The sequence below is a fragment of the Pan troglodytes genome, chromosome 12 (assembly GCF_028858775.2).
Source record: "Pan troglodytes isolate AG18354 chromosome 12, NHGRI_mPanTro3-v2.0_pri, whole genome shotgun sequence".
Taxonomy (NCBI): Eukaryota; Metazoa; Chordata; class Mammalia; order Primates; family Hominidae; genus Pan; species Pan troglodytes.
This window is the reverse complement of record NC_072410.2, coordinates 67,853,304-67,880,385: the sequence shown is the minus strand read 5'-3', so window position 1 is coordinate 67,880,385 and position 27,082 is coordinate 67,853,304. Positions and strand designations below refer to the sequence as shown.

General features: G+C 40.5%; 1 protein-coding gene across 15 annotated transcripts in view; it reads left to right on the top strand.

The window, feature by feature from the left end:
• The window catches only part of EML6 (EMAP like 6), a 251,024-nt gene that overhangs the window by 46,595 nt on the left and 177,347 nt on the right, over nt 1–27,082 (top strand). The window contains exon 2 of one of the 15 annotated variants that reach the window (XM_063789080.1): nt 21,961–22,037. The exons of the other annotated variants lie outside the window; for them this stretch is intronic. The gene's annotated coding sequence lies outside the window, so the exon portion shown is untranslated. The remainder of the gene's footprint in view (nt 1–21,960; nt 22,038–27,082) is intronic. 15 annotated transcript variants of the gene reach the window in all.

Here is a 27,082-nt window from a genome sequence, read left to right as displayed (position 1 = left end):
TTATCATCCAAACTGGGACATTTTGAGAGTCATTAATAATTACACTGGGACAACAGGTGTAAGCTGGGACCGTTGGACATTTGGTCACTCTAAAAGTTGACACCAGCACACTTGGGACCACTTGCTTTCCAGTTCTGTTCCATGGTTCCTCATTCCTGTGGGATGATATAGCTGTGAACTCTACTGCATTTGGTCATTGACCTTAAATGAACTGATGGTTGATCGCCTCTTGCCCTTTGGTTTCTGTAATAGAGAAACCGCAGTATTTCTTAGGGAGACTTGTTAGCACCCAACATCAGACTAAGTTTCTTAATTCCATAATTATCTAGTATCTGTTCTTTCCACTTCTCACTTCCTAGTCTCTTCTCAATTGCCTCCAGCTGGGCTTCTCTTGCCACCATTCCACAAAATCTGCTTTTGTTTATGCCATTTATGACCTCCATGTTCACAAATCTAAGGGTAATCACATCTCTGTCGTTAGTTGATACAGTTGATCGTTCCTTCCTTCTCAGAATATGTTCTTCCCCTTATTCCTGTGACTGCACGCTTTTCCAGCTTCTCCCCACTTTCCAGTGCTGCCTTCTTAGTATCCTCTGCTGAATGCTTCTCTGCGTGTCCTCTGTGTTGAATTGCCCCAGGGCCCTTTCCTACCCACAGTCACACTTTTGTGGATGTAGTAATCATCTTCATGTTGGTGAATGGTTGTACCATGTACTGAAATGGAAACACAGAGAGGAGCAGGTTTAATGTGGGGTGGGGAAGTGGAAGGTCAAAGGCTCTGTTTTGGGTTTAAGATGTCTGTTACAGGCCTGGATGACAATGTCAAGTGGGCAGTTAGATGCATGAGTCTTGAGCTCAGTGGCAGGATCAGGCCTGATGAGTTCTGTCATCCAGCCTATGTAATTTACTGAGCAGTTAATGGCGTGCTACACATTTTTGGAGTTATAATTACAGTTTAGGCTCTCTACCTTCTCACCAGATCATCCCTAAAGCCTTTAACCTGGACTGGCTAGATGAAGTGTCCCTTGGTATTCTGTTCCAATACTTTCTTTCTCATCACGCTCATTCTCTGTCATCCTGTGAGTCACCACATGTCCCGTAACGCCACAGGCAACCATTCCTTACCCATACAAGAGCGGATACATTATCATAGGTATCTTACACCGTGTCAGCAGTTATTCAAAAGCCAATCTTTAAATTATGCAGCTTTTCTGCCTCAACTGGTCTTCATCAGCTGTTTATCACCATATTTCTATTGCTAATTGCATAAATGAAGACAGATGCAGGAAACTCTGGATGTGGGATGTCTTCTTTGAAAACGAATGCTGCTAACGCCATTTTCAGAATGTCTGCTACAAAATTCCTTCTATAAAATGGTAGCTATCACATATGTGTGTGTATGTATATGTATATATGTGTGAACACACGCAGACACATACACAGTTGGGGTTGCAGCTGTTCCTCACAGTTGTCCGATAATCTGTTAACTGAGGTAGTGTCCATACAGTTTCTTTGAGGCATAAAATGATTATACACTGGGCAGCAAAACTGCAGCCTGTTTTTCTACTCTGATAGTTTCATTTGTGTTACCTCTTCAAGAAGAAGATTAGAATTAAATTGACTAGGCAAGCAAAGCTGAAAATTGAATTAATTTCAGATTTGTAATAAAAAATGGGATCTCTCCTACTCAGTGTTAACTAGGACCCTGTAGGCTATACAAACTAAACTGACAGTCTCTCATTAAAATGATATTTTCTCCAGTGAAATGTACTGGCACTAAATAGTCTCTGAAATGCTTTATGCTGCAGGAACACAGCTGCCTTCAGGATTATGGAACTGAGAGCAGTTTTCATGAATCCCATGGAAGCCACAGCATTTATTAAATTGTTGCAATTTTACCAACTATTTATGGAATTCCTGCTTTGTGCCAGACATTGTGCTAGGCAGTTTGGATAAGGAAGGTAGTTCATGATTCTTGTGATGAAAGAGCTTCCAATCTAATAGGAGAAAGTGTTACATATAAAACGAAGCTTGAAGTGACTTCGTTAGTGGTGTGAGAGAAGTGCTATGGAAATATGAACAGAGGTGACTAATTCTATCCAGTTGGTTTGGATAAGAAGGAAATGAGTAATGAGAGGTGTGGACTTTGAAGGATTTCACCAGGAAGAAAATAGTCATATGGAACGGTGAAAATTACAAAACATTTCATGTCAAGTTAAATACTATGGAATTAATTCGATTTTTACTATATGGTTTGCCTTTAAGGAGATTTGATAATTTCATTCCAAGATACAATTTCCCCTAAACTGAGGCTACCTTTTTGTTTGTAAGAATGGCAAAAATTTACTGAATGCCTACCATGTGCCATGTGTGCATGTACATTCCCTTATACTACACATAACAGCAGCTCTGCGGTGTAGTTAACATTGTCAACAGTAGATGGGAGAGGTCAGGAGACTTGTGCATGGTTACACAGCTGGTAAGTGGCAGAGCTGGGCTTCACACCCAGGTCTGTTCCTCTGCAGAGACCTTGTGTTTCTCCCACAGAACACTGCCTTTCTCACACAGGACTGTTAACAGCTGTGACTGCTGGTCGACGAAGGTGATGACATTGTCAGAGTCCACGTGTACAATTCTGGATTAATTTAACCAGATGCTACATTTGGGGAAGTCTTGGAACCAGATACTTCTCAGTATTTTGTTGACTTGATGATCTGAGAGCTTAGGTGTTGGTTAGGCCCAGGGTAGGGCAACACTGACCTTTCCTTCTGTCCTCATGTCCGAAAGTGACTGGATCTTGGAGGATGAGTCCCAGATGCTAAAGAGAGTGGTAAGCCTCTCAGTGGCCCCAGATGAGCTGCCTCAGGAGTGCCAGCCTGTGGGCGGCTGGGTGAGCTAACTGTCCAGCTAGAGGCTGTGGCTCTCCCCTAAGGTACTAATGGTTAAGGCTGCTGGCTGTATGAGAGATATTTTCTCTTGGAAGGAACCAGAGCTACACTAAGTGACCTCAGTCCTTGAGGACTAGAAGGCTCCACTGAGCAGTGAGGCTGAGCATGTAGCCCAAAGCTGGGAGAGCAAGACACTAGGACAAGTTTCAGAACTGCGTTCCCTGAGCACTTCTATGTGCCCACCTCTTTTCTGTCAGTGTTCCAAGCCAGACTGTCAAATTGCTTATCTCAGATCCGTAACTGAGCCCAGTCTTCCCCTCCTGGGCCAGTGGCAGATCATGCCTGGAAGGCTGAGCTTTCTTCCACCCCTCATCATTCAAGAAAGGAAGAGACATTATTCATCTTTGGAGGGGAATTTCAAGACTAAAGGAGATGTACGAAGTATTGGTTTCTGACATCTATGTCTCTAGGCAAAACATCACTAGGCAATTATTTCCAATTTACATTGTCTAAGCTCTCAGATGTCCATGGAAGGAGCCATATTTCTGTCTCTCTTCTTTCATCTACTGTATTTACAACTGGGAACTTCTTTCTTGCAGCTAACTTTAAGTTTGCATACTTTATTTGAACATCCATATCTGTTTCTTCTGTGCTCAGGAATTATGAAATTAGCGCTTCTCCTAAGGAAAAGTATCACAGAATTTTCTCCCAGAGGCATCTTAGTGTGGCATGAGAGCATAAGCTTTGGAGTCAGATCTAGATTCAAATCTGTTTCTGCTACATACCATCAATTCAATTTGATGACTGGCACAGGGCCTCCTTTTTTCTTGTTCCTTTGCTGTCCTCAAGAAGCCGCTGCTCCCACTCCAGCCTTCATGTCTGCATTCCAGCCAGCAGGAGGAGAAAGAGGGGCACTGCTAAGAACACTTCCTGGAAGTTGCACACATGACTTCCATTTTCATCCCAGGGGCCAGAGCATGGTTGAATGGCCACACCCAGCAGACTCCAAGGGAAGCTAGGAAATGTCTTTATTCTTGGCATTTATTTCTGTAAAAGAAGAGGAGTGATTATCATAGGTTGAGTTTCCTAGGAAGCAGCTCTGAGACGAAGTTCAGCTTGCAAAATGTTTATTGGATCAGTAGTGATGGAAGGGAGGGCAGAGAGAGAAGTCAGGATACTATGCAGGCTCCACAGGATGGTCAGGCCTTTATGTTCCTACACTGATCAGTCATTAGGTACAGGCCATTATGGGAAGAAGGGTGACTGTGGGTGAGGGAGCCGTTGGAAGTTGAGGTGATCCCTGAAGAGCCTGACAGACAGAGGCCTTCTGGCCAACAGCACTACCAGCAACATATCCTTCATGGAAGGGGGTTCTGGATGGTTTTTAGCCTACATCACGGGGAGAATGGAAGAGCTAGCATCTCTGCTACACTACATCATAGGGTGGTTGTAAGGATCAAATAAAATAAAACATAGAGGTCCTTTTGCAAGAGGACCTGGCTTATGGTAAGCATCCAATCTATCTTAGATGTGGTATTAGCATTTCCCAAAGTTATTTTTACAAGATGTTTTTTTCCCCGAGGATCTTGTGGGACTAAAAGAGTTGGCATCCCTAGTCTAATGATCAAATTTAGAAAATAGTGTATTGCAAAATCTTTATCTTCTACTCTGTGTGGATTGGTCTTTAGTCAATCCTTCTCCTAATGATTTGCATTAGAAAAGATAGTGTTGACATTGCTTTTGCCTTTGTTTTTCACCCAAGTGGAAATACAGAAAGTGCTTACAACATGTAAAATTCTGTATTGTTGACATTCATTACTTTTGTTAACAAATGTGTCACATAGAAATTTCCTGAAAATATGATCAAAAAATGAAAAAGCAAATACTTAGTGAGCACACATGCAGTGGGGGGACCTTCCTACCCAGTGTGAGCCAGCATTTCTCACCTGTGCCCCTGTAGTAGTCTAACTGGTGTGCCAGTTCCCACTTTTTGCTCCAGGTATAGTCTATTCATTATGGTAGCCAAAATAAGCCTTTAAAATTTTTAAATCAATCTTACCAATTCCTTTTACTCTCAACCCTTGCTGCCCAGTGTATTGACAGTGAAATGCGGAGTCCTTGCCATTCCTCGCTAGGCCCTGCAGGCACTGGCCCCTAGCCACTTCTCTGACCCCATTTCTGTCCCAGCCATTTTGCTCTAGCCACACTGGCTTCTTTGCTATTTCTCAGATAAACCAAGCAAGTGTCTGACTCAGGACTTTTGGACTTGTTCTTTCCCATGCCTGAAACGCTCCTCCCCTCGATTTGGCCTTGGCTTACTCCCTCATTTTGTGCAGATTTCTGTGCTCCTCCTAACCTCATTGGAGGCCTTTCCTGACCTCTTTATATAAAATTGCACCTCTTGTCACCCTTTATCTCTCTCACCCTATTTTATTTTATTCATAGCACTTATTACAACCTAAAACTGTGTATTTAATGTTTATTGTTCATTGTATGACCAGACTACAGGATCTAAGAGAGCAGGGCCTTTGTTTTTGCTTATTGCTATATCCCCAGGAGAGTGCCTGGCTTCAAGCATGCACTCCACAAATTTTTGCAAGTGGAGGAGTGAGTGTGCTGGATTCTGGAAGTACAGTAGTACCCTGCCCTTGTGGAATGGGAATATATAGTCTACAACTAAAACCCATTCTAACAGAAGATGCAATAAAAATTATAGAATTTTCTCTTTAAATATATTATTGTTGTAAATACCCATAGGGTTTCTAATATTAAGCCATCCTTGCATTCCTGTGACAACCTTACTTGGTCATGATACACAATTATTTTATAATAATATACTATTCTTAAGATTTGGTTTGCCATTATGTATTCTATTTAATATTGGCAAGTAAGAATGGTTTTCTGTAGCTTTATGATGTCTTTATCTAGTTTTGATAACCATAAGCCTTATCCTGGTTATACCAGCCTCACAGGGGTCCAACCTGCCTTATTTTGTTGTTGTTGTTGTTGTGTTTTGTTTTGCCTTAGGCTTTTAGCAGCCCAAAGCCATGTTTTTTAGTTTCTGTCTCTAGTGATAAGTGGAAAAGGAGGAGGAGAAAGGGGCTTTATTGGCCCAACCAGAAACAGAGACTAAGAACCCATGACTATATTCTCTCCCTTGTCAAGAACTCTGTTAATCTAGGTTTTATAGAACTTGCCTGTAAAACTGCCTGGGCTCGGTACCTTCGTGTTGGGTAGAAATTTGTCTTTATACATTTTGCGATTATTGCTCTATTTAATTAGTTCCCTTTTCTTGAGTCAGTTTTTATACTTTTATTTTCTGGGAAAGCTTTTATCTATATTTTTGAACATAGGTAGTAGGCTCATAAAATCTTACATGTATATTTTCTAATATTGCTTATTTGTGTTTTCTTTCACTGGTTTTAATCAAGCTTGGCAAATTTTTTTCTACTGTATTGTTGTTTCATTTATGATCCCTTTGATGAGGGGATCATTAGAAGCCCCAACTCCAGCATTATGCAATACATGCAGGAAATGAACATGCACATGTATTCCCTGAATCTACTAGAAAAAAGAATGTCTCCTCCCTCCCCTCCTGTGCCACCCCACCCCCACGTCCTGTTTCTAACTCAACCTTGGATATTTTACAACATATATTCAGTTTGAAAGCTAATACTGATACCTTGCTTTATATGAACATTTGTATACTGGGACCCTGGTGATGGACTGACTTCATTGGGATAGTTTATGGCTTAATGCATCTATGTGACTTATGTCTTGTTTTCTCTAAGTATTTATCCTAATAAATTGAAGAGATTCTTTGGTTTAAAAAAAACACCTTTGATTTTGTTCATTGAGTCTACTTTGTTGTTATTTTGTTCCGTTTCATTAGGGTCTCTTTTTATTCTACCACAATTGCCAGAGTAAGGACAGCTTTATTGCCAGCTGCAGCTTTGCTGTCCACATCACCCTGTGAGGCCTGGAGTCCCCAAAGACTCTAACCTACTGATATTTGACCTCAATACTCACAGAAGGAAGTCTGCTAGCCCTGAAAATGAATACTTCCTTTGGTGCAAATCTTAAGGTTTTAGCATGGAGCCAAATGCCTTCTCACTGCCAGCAAATTATTTAGGGTGGGGGTGGAGGAGTTGTGATGGTGGAGTGATGGAGAGGAGCCTATAAGTAGTCCAGCTGCTCTGCAGGATATCATTTAGTTGAGCGTCCTGATGGCTTCTTGACTCTGAGCTTGGACTTTTATGCTCACTTTTTATTGCAGGCTTTTTGCTTTGGGTTCCATGTAAATCTGAGTCCTTCGCTTTCTGTCTTCCACATAGACCTCAAAACTTTTGGTCCACTATTAGCACCATTTCTCAGTACTTAATTTTTAACAAAACAAGACACTGGTATGATCTTGCTTTGGAAAGGGGAAATGTAATTACTATCTTGGTGTGTAAGGTCCTCATTTAACTCCTGTATTTTGTCATTGGCCATGTGGGAGAGATGGGAGTCATGAGTTCTGTTGGGCACTGGAATCTTTTTCTCACCCCAGAGTGACCAGTCTGCCCTCAGCTTAGTGATTTCAGGAGCAGGAAGAGCCCTTTCCATGGCTGGGTACATGGAGTGTTACATTAATGAGTGCTTGCTCGAAAGTACCCATGTTTTCTTTGGTAAAGAAACTATCTTAAAATCCAAGATGTGGGTTATTTGAGAATATGATTTATTTATAGCAAATTTCTTCTGACATCAAAATAGACTTCTGAATGAATTTAGTAAAATTTTTGGGGAATATTTACATATGAAAAAATACCACTGGTTCTATTTTAAAATCTAAGCTTGTAGAGAAACAAAAGATAAAGAAAAAATGTTCAGCTCTATAAAAGATAATCTAGGCATTCATCACCTAAACTTTCAAAGAGTGGAAATAATGTCTTGACTTTCTGTTTTATCTTCAACTGTTTGGGGTCATTTAGACATGTCAGGGTAAGAGTTTTTTTCCATTTATATGTATCTATGAATCTCTAAATGTTTAGCTTATTTGGGATTATGTCAGAATGTGCAAATCCAGAATTAATTCTCAAAAGAAAGTGAGATAAAGTCAGTTTAAGATGGCAAGTGAAGGATTTGTATAAGATTTCATTAAAGCTTATTAAATGTCAAAATTTATTACTAAAGAAGGCTCTGAAGTTTGTGCTAAATATAGAAAGAGAAGGAGGAAGAGAGAAGGGGGAGAGGAGAGAGAAAAAAGAGTTTTCTGTCTGGGATGAGGAGAAAGTTGTACCCCCCCTCCCAAACTGGGGCTGAACTATAATTCTGACCCTCAAAAGTCAGCTACGTTTCCAAATGAGGATTACCATCATGGCCATTTTATCACTCTGTGCGAGATGCTGACACCATGCACTAAGTTTTGGGTCCCATGTATTTCTTTTTATTGTGGAAGAGAAAAAACTAAAATATAATTAGAAGTGCATTGTTAGGCCGGGCGCAGTAGCTCACACCTGTAATCCCAGCACTTTGGGAGGCCGAGACGGGCAGGTCACAAGGTCAGGAGATCGAGAGCATCCTGGCTATCACGGTGAAACCCCATCTCTACTAAAAAAATACAAAAAAATTAGCTGGGTGTCGTGGCGGGTGCCTGTAGTCCCAGCTACTCAGGAGGCTGAGGCAGGAGAATGGCATGAACCTGGGAGGTGGAGGTTGCAGTGAGCCGAGATTGTGCCACTGCATTCCAGCCTGGGTGACAGAGCGAGACTCCATCTCAAAAAAAAAAAAAAAAAAAAGAAAGAAAGAAAAGAAGTGAATTGTTAAATTAATAAATATATCAAATATATAAAATAACTTTCCTTACACTCTTTACAATTATGATAGTAAGAATGAACTAACACTTTACACTTTCACCTGAGAAATGACAGAGCTCCAGAATTTGATTTCTTTAACTGTACAGTATTAATGAAATCCAAGATGGTATTTTGAATGAAAGAACCAACAGGAAGAAAAAGCCATTTTGTTGACAGTCTCATGAACTTGTCAGTGGTAGAACTAGGGAAGATAATACAAAAGTTTTGACATCTCAGTTGCTTGCCACCCTATCTGACATGGCACTAGCTTGTTCTTTTAGCATATAGGAAGGAGGGGCCGTGTGCAGTGGCTCACGCCTATAATCCCAGCACTTTGGGAGGCCAAGGTGGGCAGATCACCTGAGGTCAGGAGTTCAAGACCAGCCTGGCCATCATGGTGAAACCCTGTCTCTACTAAAAAAAATATACAAAAAAATTAGCTGGGTGTGGTAGCGGGTGCCTGTAATCTCAGCTACTCCGGAGGCTGAGGCAGGAGAATCGCTTGAACTCGGGAGGTGGAGGTTGCAGTGAGCCAAGATAGCACCATTGCACTCCAGCCTGGGCGACAAAAGTGAGACTCTGTCTCAAAAAAAAAAAAAAAAAGAATATAGGAAGGAGGGCCTGGTGTGGTAGCTTACACCTGTAATCCCAGCACTTTGGGAGGCTGAGGCAGGTCGATCGCTTGAGCTCAGGTGTTCAAGACAGGCCTGGACAACATGGCAAAACACCATCTTTACCAAAAATACACAAATTAGCGGGGTATGGTGGTGTGTGCCTGTAGTCACAGCTACTTAGAAGGCTGAAGTGGGAGGGTGGCTTGAGCCTAGGAGGTGAAGGTTGCAGTGAGCCAAGATCCTGCCAGTGCACTGCAGCCTGGGTGACAGACCCAGTCTCAAAAAAAAAAAAAAAAAATAAAGAATATAGTAAGGAAGGCAGGAGGGAGGGGAGAGAGGGAGAGAGGGAAAAAATATCTTTACAAAAGTTTAAAAAGTGGAACAAGATGATTGTAAAATCTTCAAATGATACGGAAATGTACAATAATACAGAGTTAGGAGGTGGGACTCCCACTCCCACCTCCCAATGACCCAACTATATATATATATCTATTATTATCCCCTTTTTACATGCGAGGCATAGAAATGGTCAGTATCTTGCCCAGGGACACACAGCTAGTGAGTGGCAGGCTGGCATAAGTGTTGAGAGACTTTTCTGGCAGTGGTGATAGATTTGCAAGGAGCCAGTCATCCATTTACATTCTTGTCGAGACCCTTCTGTGGCCAATAAATCGCATGGATTTTGAAAAAAGTGATTCAGGTAAGAAGATGCAGCTGATGGCTGTGGAATGGGAAATAGTGTCATTCTCAGATAATTGGTCCACATAGGAATTAAAATATTACCAGCATGCTTAAACTAAATTATGACACTTGCCCAAATTATGGCAGTCACCCTCTACTTCACCTGAGTGAAAATTTTGAAATCTAATTGTATCTAGACAGTACTGACAAATCACTGAAGTTAGAGATTGCTAAATATGTTTTAAAGCTCATATCTAATACTAAAAAACATACAAGTGTTATAGTGAAATACTAGCATGAATTTACAAGTATAAATAAATATATATATGTATATTTTATTCTATTTTGAGACAGGGTCTCATTCTGTCACCCAGGCTGGAGTGCAGTGGTGCGATCACACCTCATGCAGGCTTGACCTCTCTGGGCTCAAGTGATCCTCCCACTTCAGCCTCTCGAGTAGTTGGGACCACAGGCACATGCTGCCACGTCCCACTAATTTTTTTATTTTTTTAGAGATGGAGTTTAGCCATGTTAGCTGGGCTGGTCTTGAACTCCTGGACTCAAGTGATCTGCCCACCTTGGCCTCCCAAAGTGCTGGGATTACAGGTGTGAGCCACCACTCCTGGACTACAAATATATCTTTTAAATTTCAAATTGTTAATATTGAGTTACCTTTTCTACTTTTAATTACAGTGCATGTAACAAAAAGTTTTCTCTATTTTATGCCAACCAAATTGCATTCTGTATTGTATTGAAACTAGGCACAAAGTAATAAAACATTTAAAATAAGTCTATGTTCCAACTAAGTTTTATTTTGAATTTCCCTATCACTTCAAAAGTATCTTTTCTGTACGTATGTTAAATTTTACTTCATTGTTAATCTTCTTTGTTGATTAGTTCTTTTCCCTGATATTTCCCTAATAGTAAACAAAACCTTTAAAAATATTTACAAAGTGTCATTTTATGTTTCATGAAATATTATTTTGGGTTTTTAAAGTCAAATTTTTATATTGGGAAGCATGATAAAAATGAGATTTTAGAGTAATTGACATATTTTGAAATATTAGAGAGATTTCCTAGGGAAATTGAAAAAGACATGATTTTCCTAAATTGGGGCTATTTTATTTTCCTGAATCAAATTCAGGCCTTGCTTTTACTTCTTAGATCTTGTTCTTTCTTCTGTTCCTTCTGTAAACCAACTAGGACATAAACACTGATTATCTGTTACTTTGTTCTTGTATGACTTCTCAGTTTTTTGTAACGAGTATCATGAATGTGTCTAATCAAATCATAAAGGGTTATAAATATCTCTATTAGACCTACTTGTATTTTTTTTTTTGGCTAAATTCTGTCTTCTTGTCTTCTTCTCTAAGATGCTTTAGTATTCCTACCCTCATTCATTGTTCATCCCCACCCACCTCCATTTTGTTTTACCCTCTTACTCATTGATTAAAGGCCATAACCTCCACTAGTGAGAATGCTGGGTTCAGACCTGTGCCACCACTTGCCTACCGTGTAACCTACGGTGAAAACCAGGCGTCTCATTCGTAAAGAGAAGAAAAGGTTAGCACCTAATTTAGGGCTGCTGGGGTGATTAAATAATCTGTGTAAAGGGTTTAGCTTCCTGTCTAATATATAGCAAGAGCCCAGTAAATCATAGCTGTTTTTATTGCTGTCATTGCCCAATTAGCTCTGTCCTTGTGGAATATTCTACACGGTAGGGAAGTTAATATATGTATGTATGCGTGCATATATTATAGTCAATCAGTAAATAATAACTAATAAAAGTTACATCATACTGTATTACATCCTACATAGAAAATGCTTTATTACAATGCCTGGGAAATGTCATTTACTGACCTCATGTCTTGTCTCATAAAATAAGAAATTATTCATATTCCATGGCAATTGATGTATATGCATATTTCTTTTTTATTGTTCTGGATATAACTATGTAATGAAACACTGTGTTATATTGCAAGTAAAAATCAAGCTTAAGTCTAGATTTTTAATTTATGCTTTAAAATTTTCCCTTTAGCTAGTGTTTCAAATAACATTCAGAACGTCACAAATTGTTTTCTGTAATACCATTAGGTCAGTTTGTACACAGCCTTTAAAAGTTCTTTTCATATCTGGAACAAAGCTGTAGTTGATTTTAGATTTAAGGAAGTGAAATAGAGACATATACCTTTTCTCAATCTAATTTAAAAAATTTAGTCGGCCGGGCGCAGTGGCTCACGCCTGTAATCCCAGCACTTTGGGAGGCCGAGGCGGGCGGATCACGAGGTCAGGAGATCGAGACCATCCTGGCTAACACGGTGAAACCCCGTCTCTACTAAAAATACAAAAAATTAGCCGGGCGTGGTGGCGGGCGCCTGTAGTCCCAGCTACTCGGGAGGCTGAGGCAGGAGAATGGCGTGAACCCGGGAGGCGGAGCTTGCAGTGAGCCGGGATCGCGCCACTGCACTCCAGCCTGGGCGACAGAGCGAGACTCCGTCTCAAAAAAAAAAAAAAAAAAAAAAAAAAAAAAAAAAAAAAAAAAAAAATTTAGTCAAATGTGGATATCTGGTGTGGCAAGGAAAGAATTGTCCATGTAATTAGCTGTAGTTTATGCTGAATTGTGGCTAGTTTGAAACGACTGTGATGATTATATTCACTGAAATGTTTTTGAGGCTTAATTTTTTAAAAAGATTTTGAGAAGACAAGATTTTTAAAAATGAGATTAAAATAATTCTTACTTTCACCACCCTAAAAATTGACTACAGTATTTTCTTTTTGTATAATACTATAAATATGTATCATTGATATACTTGTAATGAGACTGTACATGCTATTTTGTATTCTATTTTCTCTCACGTTAATATAGGTAAATCCACATTGCAAGATTTTAAATATCTGCACATTAGTGTATTATTATGTTCATGTTCCATAATTTATTGAACTGTTTCAATTTTTTTTTTGAGATAAGGTCTTGTGGTATTGCCCAGGCTGGAGTACAGTCGTGATCATAGTTCATGGTAGCCTCGAAATCCAGGGCTCAAGTGAATATCCTGCCTTAGCTTCCTAAGTAGCTAGGACTACAGGCATGTGCTACTCATGCCTAATTTATTTTTTTTGTAGAGATGGGGATCTTGCTGTGTTGCCCAGGCTGGTCTCAAACTCTTGGGCTCAAATGGTCCTCCTACCTCAGCCTCCCAAAGTGTTGGGATTATAGGCATGAGCCACTGCACCTGGCCTGAACTGTTCTTTAATGTTAGATCTTTATGAAGTTGTAAATTTTAAAATCAATTAGCAAGCAACTAACTATATTGTGCCTATCACTTTTTTGCTATATTAGAATAAATATTTATGAGTAGAATTACCAGGTAAGAGTATAAATACTAATAAACCTTTTGCAACTTGTTACCATATGTATTTTCAAAAGTGTTATAAGATTTTACCATACCACTAATAAAGAATTTGTATAGCCTGCTTTGCCAATATTGGGTGTTACACATCTGACCCTCAAATAAAATGGGACTTAGGGATGCTGCCCCCACCCCCTTGCGGTGAAAATCCAAGTAGAACTTTCTGACTCCCCAAAACTTAACTACTAATAGCATGCTGTTGACAAGAAGCCTTACCAATAACAGAAACAGTCCATTAACACATATTTTCTATGTTATATGTATTATATACTGTATTTTTTTTAAATTTATTTTAAGTTCCAGGATACATGTGCAGGTTTGTTACATAGGTAAATGTGTGCACCTATCAACCCATCATCGAGGTATTAAGCCCCACATGCTATTCTTAAAGGAAGCTAGAGAAAACAAATTGTTAAGAGAATCATAAGGAAGAGAAAATACCGTTACAGTACTGTATTGTATTTGTCAATACCATAAGAGTACATCATCTGTTTACAGGATGAATTGTCTGTCTGACATAGCAGGCAACTGCAGCTGCAGACCTCAATCTATGGCAAATCTCAAGCAATTCACCATTTTCTTGTAATATGATGACCTTTCTGTGCTTCTTGGGAACACCTCCAGCCTAGATCACTAGTGGCACTTCACAGGGGGTCCCACAGTGTTATTTCAGGTTTACAGTATTTCACTAAACATGATGAAAAATACGAGAGAACTTCAAGAGATTTCCACCCCCCGACACACACACTTTTTTTTTTTTTTTTTTTTAAGACGGAGTCTCACTATGTTGCCCAGACTGGAGTGCAGTGGCGCAATCTCGGCTCACCACAACGTCTGCCACCCAGGTTCAAGTGATTCTCGTGCCTCAGCCTCTCGAGCAGCTGGGATTACAGGTGTGAGCCACCACGCCTGGCTTATTTTTGTATTTTTAGTAGAGACGGGGTTTCACCATGTTGCCAGGCTGGTCTTGAACTCCGGACCTCAAGTGATCCTCCCACCTTGGCCTCCCAGAGTTACTGCCTCAGCCACCCAAAGGTGTGAGCCACTGTGCCTGGCCCCCATGGCCTTTTAAGGGATACTCACAACACTTAAGTTCACCACAATAGCAAAGTACTACAGAGGTACAGTGTGCACTATAGTTAATTTTATGCAGTTATGATTTAATACTGCATCTTTATATGTGTTTACATTTATCTCGACTGTGAATGATTCCATGTACTGTCTCTGTGTAAGTTTTCATAAGTTTTAATGTTTTATTATACATTTGTATAAATTTTTTGGTAGCAAATGATAAAATAGACCAGTGTTTACATATACTTTTTGCATTCATGACATATCTCTTTCTTAATTTTTTTCAGTATTTCTGGGCTACACGGTTCATTTTTGAGTTTTTTCAAATTGTCACAAATCTCCAAAAAAATGTTTTAGTGTATTTACTGGAAAAATTTGAGTATAAGTGAACCAGCACAGTTCAAGCTTGTGTCGTCTAAGGATCAACTGTATATATAAATATATATATATATATTTGTATGTGTGTGTGTGTGCAATTTAGGGCATGGTTATGGCCAGGAGGAAGTGGAGTGGCTACCCAGGGTGTTGGGGTAAAGGAGCTAGAGGTGGAGCGGCCACCCAGGGTGTTGGGGTAAAGGAGCTAGCTGAGAGCACCCATTGTAGGGAGCCTTCTATTTTTTCTAGTGTAATCAATTTGAGAAGTCCCACTGGGGCAGTAGAGGAGGAGATGGCTGGGCCCTGTGGCTCCTATGCTTATTCCCTGAGTGTCTCTTTTCCCTGGAAGTTTTCTCTCTGCCCTGTCTTCAAGGAGGGTCGTTCCCTAGGTCTCTAGTCCCAGCCCTTTTTTGCTACTCTTATCTTAAACACCTTAGGGTAGCAGAAAGTACCCTGGAGTGAGGTGTTACAATTCTTGACAGCAAACAATCTACATATTTACATAAGCAGAAAGTCACTTATTGAAGGGTATTGGGACATTCACAGGATCTCTAGGAGAGCCAAAGACCACACAACGGAGAACAGTGCTCAGCCACAGTGGGGTCCCCTCCCTTGCTCAAGTGCTGCTACCACACCCACTACCTACCCCACCAGTGGGTTGTGGTGAAGGAAGAATCTGCTGTACCCTTTCAGGGGACATAGTGGTATAGGGAGGTGGACAGTTTACACAAGGTAGAACCCACAACACACATTCCTCTCCATTATACTGAGTTTCTGGCAAATATTATAGGACTCCATTGAGTCCAGATTTCAACAAAGAAATGGAGCAAACAATTAGAATAATTCCCAGATGCTCGAGTTTCCATATTGAATCCAGAGGCTCTGTTAAGACAGCTGGTCTCTAAAGCCCAGGTTAAAGTAATGTTCTCCCCTTTCCTCGGAATTCATTCCCACACAGGTTCCCCAAATATATACTGGACAAGTGAAACTTGTTAAACATATACAAGTTTGTAGGTTTGCAAAATAGTGCCATTCTTTTGGTGTGTAAGCCTTTTTCTCTCGGGCTTGACTCTTTGTTTGACTCCCTGTGCAGTTGAAATCTGCCTCTGATTATGGATCTGGGAAGAGTGGGGCAGGGAGAGGTTAGAACATGAGAAGACTTAGGTTCTCTTTGAAAGATGAGTGCCTCAGATGTGCCCACTGAGGTCTCCAGGCCAGGCAGGCACTACCTAAGTAGGTTCAGCAGGGCTTCGGGGAGTTGTGCAGTGTGCGTTGGTGGGAGAGAAAGTGGGTAGGGGGCTGGTTCAGGGGTTGGTAGTTCTCGAAGTGACCAAATGCTCTCATTTTCCCATCAATATCGTTTCATAGAAATACCTGACAAGGCTCCCATGGTCTGAGCCTTGTCAATGAGATGGGTGAGGGTTGGGGGGGTCTTTATGTGAACCCAGATGTCAGTTTTTAATGAGAATTTCAAGTATTTATATTTTAAAAGTAAACCAGAGGAAGATTGAATTATGAAAAGATTGAATTGTAGTCATACAGACCTAGGTCTGAATCTTGGCTCTGCCACTTACCAGCTGTGTGGCCTGGGCAAGTTCCTTAACCTCCGTGAGCCGCAGTATGTTTGTCTGTAAAGAGAGATAAGTATGTTTATCCCATTGGATTGTTCTTGAGCATTAAATGAGATAATGTGTAAAGTACCGCATAGTAATTGATTGATAAATAGTAGCTAATGTCACTGAATGATTAATAAATGCTTATGGAACTGAAGCAATCTTTAGCAATAAAGTGGAGCATTTTGCTCATGGGGAACTTGGGAGTTGTGTCTGGAGATGTCTCAGTCTGGGGTACTTTCTTAAGATCTCAAATCAGATTTTATAGGAGGTTTGTTTCACATGTTTAAGGTAGCCTGTGTGTTTAGGTGGAATTTGTTCAAGTGTCCATTGTCATAAATTTGTTTAATATCATTGCTCCTTCTGCATCAATTTTTAGGCCAGACCTAAGTTATTTGAAACCCGGTTGTACACACCCCGTCCCCCGAGGCCTAGTTGAAACTTCCCTCACCTGTGCGGTGGTTTCTGCTGTAGCCTGCCTGTTCCTCATCTCGCAGACCCAAAAACCCAGCACACCCCACAGCTGTTGACCATGATGAAACCTGATGGTCAACATCAGAGTCAGGTAAATTAGACCCCCTCCCTTTGCACGTGTTTTCTTTAAACTAGCCAACCACTGCCCTGTGGAAAGCCTACGGCAGAACACCCGTGGACCTTAATAAAGGCTCAGGTCGCCAGGTTCTCGCTCACTCGCTCGCTAGCTGCCCACGTACTGGTTGAGCACATAGGTTCCAGATGGCTCCCGCTTCCTGTTGGCACTGCAAGGCGGGCTGCCCTCTCCTCTCTGGCATCTGTAAGTAACACCGGCTTCTGTTATTTCATGTGTTTTGTTGTGCTGGCTCCTGTGTCTCACTTGAACCTAACTCCCCTCCTGGTCAGGGCTGGACCCAGGTGAGAGAAGATCTACAAGGGTGGCTGCCACTGTAACCGAGTTTTCTGTGAGAGGGGCATCTGGTCATGTGTCCACGCTGAGGATTAGGCGTCCAGCTGGGAAAAGAGGTATTCTGTGAGAAACACTATAAACATCTGGGGCTGCCCCCCGCCCCAGCAGGTCTAGAATCGATAGCTACTCTCCAGAGAGAGACCTCAAGACCAAGTTAGAGGAAAATTGAAGCTTAGCAAAATGATCAAACAAGATTTCGCCAAAATAACTGGTTATTTGGCTGGTTATATTAACTTGTCTAATAGAATGGCTTATCAGTCATTTTATTGGAAATTCCTGTTGTTTTGGTATGAAATGGTGGTGAACACTAATTGGCTTTTTGAAAAATGGGGCCAAACTCTTCAGAACATATATTTTAGGAATCAAAACATTATTTCTCCTGAAGTTTTTAATGACTTTATTGTTTAAAATACATGTTTCATTTCCATTGGCTAGATGAAAAATGGAAAGTCATTTCTGACTGGTTGGAGTTCCATAGACTTAACGCTGAATCCAATGGTTAGTAACATTGGCTTTCTATTCCCTTCTCCATCCGCCCCACCCCCTTTGTCACTTGCTTACATTTCTTAATAAAATGAGGCAGGTTTGCTATCTTTTTGCTTTTTATTCTTCCTTATATCCATCATCTGTTATCCTTTCTCTTTCGTGTGTTCTGTCTCTGCTTAATTCTTTCAGCACTTTGGTTTTATTCCAATAAATAGCTTCTGGAAGATACTTGCGTAAACAAACAAAAACAGCAACAACAATGAAACATTTAATTTTTAGCAAGTGTTATGGTGACCTTTAGAAAGAATGTGCTTTCCGGCCGGGCGCGGTGGCTCACGCTTGTAATCCCAGCACTTTGGGAGGCCGAGGCGGGCGGATCACGAGGTCAGGAGATCGAGACCATCCTGGCTAACACGGTGAAACCCCGTCTGTACTAAAAATACAAAAAAATTAGCCGGGCGTGATGGCGGGCATCTGTAGTCCCAGCTACTCGGGAGGCTGAGGCAGGAGAATGGCGTGAACCCGGGAGGCGGAGCTTGCAGTGAGCCGAGATGGCGCCACCGCACTCCCGCCTGGGCCACAGAGCGAGACTTCGTCACAAAAAAAAAAAAAAAAGAAAGAAAAAGAATGTGCTTTCCAAAGTAGACATGGGTGGGACGTAACTGGCCCACCTGATGTTGTCTTCCGTACTTGTATTGGTTTTCTTCTCTTCTTCTGTCATGTGCCAGATACTGTATTGGATGCTTTACAAACTCTACCTTATTTAATTATATCCTCATGATATCCAGAAGGGAGTTAATATTCTCATCTTGCAGATGAGCAAACTAAGGCTCAGACATGGTCCTAATAGGTAGAATAGAAGGAATTTGAATCCAGAGTTAACTCCAGCACACATGCTGCTTTCCTTACCAGGGCTTGCTTCTACCTAAATAGTAAGTACAGGGAGAGCTTTATAACACAGAATATCTACAAATACTGATTGACTTCTCTGGCTCTTGGACCCAAATGAGAATGAGCTTCATGGTATGTGTGTGTGGTGGGGATTCATCTTATTTTTGCAATGCGTATATGTGTTGTATTTTTAAATGATGAAAAATGCACAGGTAGCCTGTACAAGAGGGAGATCTAAGAATAGTCAGCATTAAGTAAATATTTGTTCAAAGAATGTCTTCCGATGACATTGCATAATTTCAGTTCATATATCTGAAAACTTAGTAATGACTAGTGATCTTTATAGGAGAGATTGAATAGTGGGCACTTATTTCTAATGAGCCAATTGAAAAGCAAATTAGATAACTTGCTGTGTGTATGGTGACAATTCATCCACTTTCTATTTTCTCTCCCACTGTCTTCCCACATATGTATATATTGTTTTCATTGACATATTAGTGAGTTAACTAGGTTAATTTTTATTGTGCCCAGAAAATACTTAGGTAATTTCAGATTCATTGTGGAGCGGGGAAGCACCCTAACTCTGTGAGCTGTACTCTGAATTGCAGAGTAAGTTTACAACTAGTGGGAAATATAAACATTGACAATATTTGCACTCTTAATCTGTGTGTACAACACCATACTCTATTGTCACCACCCATTTCACAGCTGGAGGGTCCATTCTTGTATCATTCAGATACCAGCATTTGGAAGCCAAGGACCTACATTTTAATAGACTTAGAAGCAAGAAACTGGTTATATTTTTGACATACTTATCACCAGGCTTTCCCACAGTTGATCATTCACATCCATATTAGTATCAGGACCCTATTGTGTATAAAGGACATTGGTAACTTAATTTTCAGACTTAGAAGCAAACAGTCACAGGCCTAAGTTATTGCATTATCACCATTCAGCATTTCTTCTGAATAAATATTACAAAAAATATAATAGGTGTGAAGAGAAATTCAGAGAGGTGAGGGAGGACGTGTAGGGTTTTCAGCTTTATTTCCTACTTCTCCTGAGTTGCACGTGGGAACACAGATGATGCGAGTAAATGCCTGATCGGGAAGTGACGGCACAGTTACAGTCCTGCCGGTATGCTCACGCAAGTGGGTCTTTTTCTCATCTCTTTTGAAGATAATTTATTGGGAAGGTGCCTACATTCTGTCCAGTTTGATTTCAACAGTGGTTTGCCAAAATGAGAATGAGTCCGAATTTCTCACTGAAATCTATGTATCTTCAAAATTAAGAAATCCAGCAGTACTACCCCTTCCTCTTGTACCTGTGATACAAGTTTATCCGTCATTGTTGGAGTTCACCAGCAATGTAAACCCTGAAGTTGATCAGTTTGTCCCCACTTCTAGTTCCAGTCAGTGGATTCTATAATGAGAAGAAAGAATGGCTGAGGTACTATAATAAAATATTTACCTTAAACAAAGCCACACCGGTATCCCTTTTGTTCTTCTCTCCATGGCTCTGGGTAAACACTATAACTGTGATGTTAGCCTGCAGGCTAGAGCCAAGAGAACTGAAGATTGACAAAAAAAAAAAATGATATTGGAGGTTCAGTAGTGTCCACCCTTCCGTTTGCCCTCCGCTTGTGAAGTCCAGCCCTGGATTATACTACAAAGTAGCTGTGCTCTTGGACAAGTCATTTCTCCTCTCTGGCTTTGGTTTTCTTCATATCTGTAAACTGAGAGGGTGGGATGAGATTTTACTTGAGTTTCCTTTTAGTTCTGATTCTATGAAGGAGTAACATGTCTTGTTTGACTCAGAAAATCCTGGCGATCTCTTTCAGGCTTATTGTAGTGTTTATTACAGCTAGCTCTTTAGAAGCTTCCGCATAAGCAGACATCAGAATGCGCCTGGACCTCCCAAAGTCATCTGGTTTTCTTCAGTCTTTTAAAAGTTCAGAAATGTGATTTGTAGAAGGAGTAATAGAAGGGAGTATAAATTACAGTGGGAAACGGGAAAACATTCATCTTAAAGCCATATATTTCTCTGTACCCTTTTGACATGTAATATTTTCTTATTTCTATTGTGTTGGGCAGAATGAAAAATGGGTCTCGATATATTTTGTCCCTTTAATTGTAGCCTAATTTATTAATGCCCCCTGGGCTTCTCCTATATTATTGGTGGCAGTTTCTCTTTTTAGTAAGTCATTATGCAGATCTTTGGGGATGACTGTCAAAATGCTTAATAAAAGCTTGATAGCTAAGCTAACTTTGGATTTGGGGCTTTGAATAGGCATCCGATGCCCCTGCAATCTCACTCCTAGATATCTGACCAAGTGGAAAACTTATTTTCACACAAAAGCCTGTCTGTAAATGTTGATAGCAGCTATATTTGTGATTGCCAAACACAAGGGGCACAGGGGAAATTTGGAGGTGATAGAACTGTTGCATATCTGGATTACTGTGGTGGTTACATGATCACAGATGTTTCAAAACTCACAGAACTGTACACTAAAGGGTGAATTTTTCTGTATGTAATTTATACCTCAATTTAAAAATGTGAAAAAATACTGCTAAAAAAGTTTATTTGAAGTATTTTTTATACCTAATACTATGGGCACTTTGGGATAAAATAGAAATACGCTATAGAAATATGACATTGTTCACAAGGGCCTTTTAAGGAGATTGAAATTTAGGATTTCTAAAAAGATGTTATGAGGACATACGGATTATTGGAAGTAGTAGTTACTTCTGTCAGACAACAGAGGAGTTATAAAAAGCAAAAAAAAGAGAAATGATTTTTAAAGTTATAGCATCTGAGCTTTTTCTTAAAGTTGGTTTAAAGTTTTTGATCTTTAGGCTTGGTGGAGTGGCTCTCAACTATAATCTCAGCACTTTAGGAGGCTGAGGCAGGCAGATCTCATGAGGCCAGGAGTTTGAGACCAGTCTCGTCAACATCGTGTAACTCCATCTCTACAAAATTACAAAAATTAGCTGGGTGTAGTGGTGCATGCCTGTAATCTCAGCTACTAGGGAGGCCGAGGCAGGAGAATTGCTTGAACTCAGTAGGTAGAGGCTGCAGTGAGCCAAATTTGCGCCACTGCATTCCAGCCTGGGCAACAGAGCAAGACTGTCACAAAATAAAATTTTTGATCTTTCAGCGTTTGCAGGGCAGTAGAGGGGAGGAGAACCAAGTCATAAAACACGGATCAACTTTATTTTCCTGAAGAAGTATAAGGTAAATATGTATGAGTAGGCTTTTTTTTTGGGGGGGGGGGTCCCAGCATATCGTAACTACTTTTGACAATCCCTGTTTCTAATAAAATTTATGCAAGCATATCTTTGTATATTTAATTTTTTCTGTGCAATTCAAGGAAGGCAAATGGTTACTATGAACACTAAATCCTGTCGAACTTCCTCACACACCCGCAACATAGGCAATTATTTCAAAGGCTGTGGAAGAGACTGCCAGTTGCCTACCAAATATCTATTCTTCCCTTCCTTAGCAACAGAACCCCAGTTCTTTTCAGGAAAGCAATGTCCCTGTAGGAAACATTGGCCAGTTTTCCTTTGAGCCAGATGTGGCTGGTGACTACATAAGTGTTGTGGACTTCCAGGAAGCGGGGCTGGTTTGGTTAGTAGGGGCAGCAGTGGCAGAACTTCCCCAACTCCCACCTCCTGGTGCCTGGAATGCAGCTGTGATGGCTGGAACTCCCTGGAACTCCAGCCTAGGTCTTTTCTCTTCCTTCCCCTAGCCCCTCAATAGCCTACTAGGAGACAGTTCTCCTTCTCAAAGAGAAAGTGTCTACTTGACAGTTGATGGAACAGTTGTTACTGGTTTCCCTGAAATAGCTCTTCGATCAATTCCCTTGCCTCACCTCATCTAATGAACATGAAAACTGACCCTTAATAAGCATTTTCCACTTTGCTGGCAGTGTACTAAGTATATTCCATATATTATCTCAAATAAATCTTATCCCAGTGAAGTAAGTTGTGTTATTATCCCCATTTCGGACAAATATAAAGGCTAAGATAGATTAGGCAGCTGGCCCTGCTGCTTGGTCATGCAGCAGGGGAGCTGGGATTTCAGCAGAGGCCTGTTTGCTTCTGGACTGTGCCATTACACTCAGCTGCCCATTCATCTTTACTCAAGTCCCTGTTAATGTAGGTCACTCAGAGGCATTAAAACACCAATTCATGGATTTCTATTGCCCTTTTCTCTGTTCTTATTATTGATATTATACAAATTTTTCTTAGCAAAATTCTTAATTTGACCCCTTGCTGACCATGTGATTTGATTACTAAAACATTAGTTCTCAGTCCTCTTCCCTGGCAGAAACATCTGAGGGAGTAGGGACAGGACGGGGAAGGGTCAACTCAGTTCCCTTAATTCAAATACTTTCAGCACCCCTCTGGCTTCTGTAAACTGGCTCGTCCTGATGCCCCTTAAAGGATCCTGTCTGCCTAATGTTTTTTCTAGGAAAACTTATCTGACCAATGGCCCCTGCATAATGCCCCTTTTTCCTTTCAGTGGAGTAAAGGCTTGGCCACCTGTAAATGGTTAGTGCACTCAGGGGTTAACTTTAATAGTAAAAAGGTCCTAAGCATTCTTATACAAGTGTTCAACTTACAAAAATTGTACGACATTACGCTTATGTGACAAGTGTAATACAGTTGTTTGGTTTAGTAAATGCCTAAAGGAGGGTCATTGGAGATGAATTTGTAGCTTCAGTAGGTTCTGGTACCAAGACCAGCCCTCATCTGTATGATGGCAACTGAAGACTTTCAGGATATTGATTCCCTTAAGAAGGAATCATTTGTTAATTCACTGACCACACTAGCTCCCACCGACCCAGACTTCTTTAAACTCCTTTACCTCAGAGTTTTACCACGCCATTCTTATATAGTACTATTTATCCGTGTTTTTTTGTTTGTTTGTTTTTCTAGACTGGTTTTGCTTTAACTTGGTCTTAAGCTTCTGGAGGATATAAAATGAGTATAGTGAGTTTGTTTTCACACTACTATAAAGAACTACCTGAGACTGGGTAATTTTTGAAGAAAATAGGTTTAATTGACTCACACTTCAGCATGGGTGGGGAGGCTTCAGAAAACTTAGAATCGTGGCAGAAGGTAAAGGGGAAGCAGGGCATGTCTCACATGTGGCAGGAGAGAGAGCATGTGTGAATGAGGTGGGGAGGTGCCACACTTTAAAACCATCAGATCTTGTGAGAAATCACTATCACAAGAACACAAGGGAAATCTGCCCCCATTATCCAGTTACCCACCACCAGGCCCCTCCTCTGGCATATGGGGATTACAATTCCAGATGAGACTTGGGAACACAGAGCCAATATCAGTGAGTCTCATCAAATACACACTTACCTCGTGTGGGGGAGGAAAAGGGAAGAGGGGAAGGAGGAGGATAGGGACCAATTTAAAAAGCATGGTGTAGCATCCTGCCACTGCCAGCAAGGAGCATATGTCCCCCAGGGAATGTCTGGGTCTGGCGTCCTCAGTGGGCCTCAGTGCTGTACAGTCATGTACATAAGCCACATGCACTGCGCTGCCCCGATGGTGCTCTAAGGAACTGACTATAAGCAAACTTCAGTATCTAGCCCCTAGCATAAGATGTGATTTCCCCCGAATTCAATACTTAATACTTGAGTGAGCCTGATTCCCAGGTGAAAACGCTGATGAATGCAGAGGCATAGATTAGGGTATTAGGCAGCTACATCTTAAGAATTTAAGAACAGTGGTACTCATTCAGCTTAAAAAGCTGCTTCTGTGGAATTTGCATGATTTCTCTTTCATGGACATACTCACTGGTGGGCTACAACTGTTGGCATTAAAAATCCAGCACCAAAATCTAGATGAGATGCTTTCATCATCTAAATTTCAAAACACTGAATACGAGATAAAATTACACAAATAAGTCTTTTAAACTTTCTTACAGAAAAATTATAACAAGGATTTCAAAAGATTCTGAAAGGAAATAAAGGCAAGTATGATACAAAATCCGTCTAATAGTATATAAGTAAAATCCCAAGATATCATATCTATCTATGACATCTCTCTCTCCATATCTACGTCTAATTTTAACCAAAAGAAATCTCCTTGGGAATAGGTCTGATTAATGGCTTCTAAAAATGACTGAGGAAATATTTCCTCCTGAATTTCCTTATTCAGTCTTTACTCATTACTCTCAAAATAACACAATAGGAGCCTAAAGAAGCTAAATGACCTATTTCTTCAGAGAATCCATTTCTTAAAGGGAAAATGAAATATTCCCACTTCAGGTGGAATCACATTTATATAACCTGTGCATTTTTTTGAAGCGTATTGAGTAAAGTGAGCGCTTTTTTGTTTGGGTAAGTTTTTTTTTTCTTTTTTTTTGTAAATGGAATCATTTTAAATACGCTGAGAGCTTACTATCTTAAAGGAACACTTAAATCCTTTCATAATGAAAATTGAGTATATTAAATGTGTGTGCTTGCATACACGAGCGTACACACACACTTAAGTGACTGTTAGTTCAGTGCCAAAAGACTTACAGAAACAGGGATTTAAGCATACTAGGCATCCAGAAAAGGTTATGGGGATCTACAAAGCGCCTACTTCGGAGAAAATGTTGTGTTTCTTGTGGTAACATAAGTGAATGCATAGAACAAACCGTTTTAGAGCACCACCAGGCTATTATAGAGGGTTAAGTGCAGGAGTAAATGATTCAGACAAGGACTCCTCACCCTGTGGCCAGGTAGTCACAAGGGGGGGATCCTTTAAAAAGGTAAGCTCTGCAGCACTCGTGGGCAATCACGAGGTCAGGAGATCCAGACCATACTGGCTAACATGGTGAAACCTGGTCTCTACTTAAAAATACAAAAAAATTAGCGGGGCCTAGTGGTAGGCACCTGTAGTCCCAGCTGCTCAGGAGGCTGAGGCAGGAGAATGGCGTGAACCCGGGAGGCAGAGCTTGCAGTGAGCCGAGATCGTGCCACTGCACTCCAGCCTGGGTGACAGAGCAAGACTCCATCTCAAAAAAAAAAAAAACAAAAAAGCAAAAAACTGTGATCTTGTAGGTCTAAGGTTGAGTCTGAGGAGCTGTATTTATTATAATAAGCCCCACCTGTTGAGGATGGATGCTGCTGGTCTGAAGACCATACTTTGAGTAGCAAGGGGCCAGTATAGACAATAACAGCCATCGGAGTTCAAAGGAGAGAAATGAATATGGTCTGGCCTTGAGACCTCTCTCAAACCTAACCGTGTCTTCTAGTAATACGAATCCTGTCTTAATCTGCTTAGGATACACCTTAAATTAAGTCATGATTTCATACACAGGTATATATCGGATGGAGGGTTTGGTTTCAGACCACTGCAATAAAGCGAGTCACACAAATATTTTGGTTTCCTAGTGCATATAAAGTCATGTTTATATTGTAGTCTACTAAGTGTGCAATAGCATTATGCCTAACAACATGTAGAAAACTTAAATTCTTTATTTTAAAAAAAAAAATGCTAGCAATAGTTGAGGCTTCAGCTAAGGTCTGTGGGAAGTGGTTGGTTTCTAGTGAGACTGTACTGTGGAAAGGCAGCCTGTGTAGAGGTTATAAGCACCAGCTTTAGAATCTGACTGCTAGGGTATAAATCCTGTCTCTACCACTTATCAGCCATGTAATCTTGGGCAAGTTACTTGACTTCTCTGGGCTTCAGTGTCATTGATAGATTTTTTTTAATCCTTATGCCAATAGCACATTGTCTTAATTTAGCTTTATATTAAATCAAGATTTAATATAGTGTGAGTCCTCTAAGTTCATTGTTTTTCAAGGTTTTAGTTTTTTAAAAAACCTATTCTAGGACCCTTGTACTTCAATATAAGTGTCTGGATCAGTTTGTCAATTTCTATAAAAAAGCTTGTTGGAATTTCGATTAGGATTGCAATGAAGCAATTTGAGGAGGATTGGTACCTTAACAATAATTGCGTTTTTCAATCCATAAACATAATATCTCTTTTTGTCTTTAATTTTTCTATGTAGTATTTTATAGTTTATTTATTTATTTATTTATTTAGTCAGACGGAGTCTCGCCATGTTGCCCAGGCTGGAGTGCAGTGGCACCATCTCGGCTCACTGCAACCTCTGCCTCCCGGGTTCAAGTGCTTCTCCTGCCTCAGCCTCCTGAGTAGCTGGGATTATAGGTGCGCACCACCATGCCCGGCTAATTTATTTGTATCTTTAGTAGAGATGGGGTTTCACCATGTTTGCCAGGCTGGTCTGGAACTCCTGACCT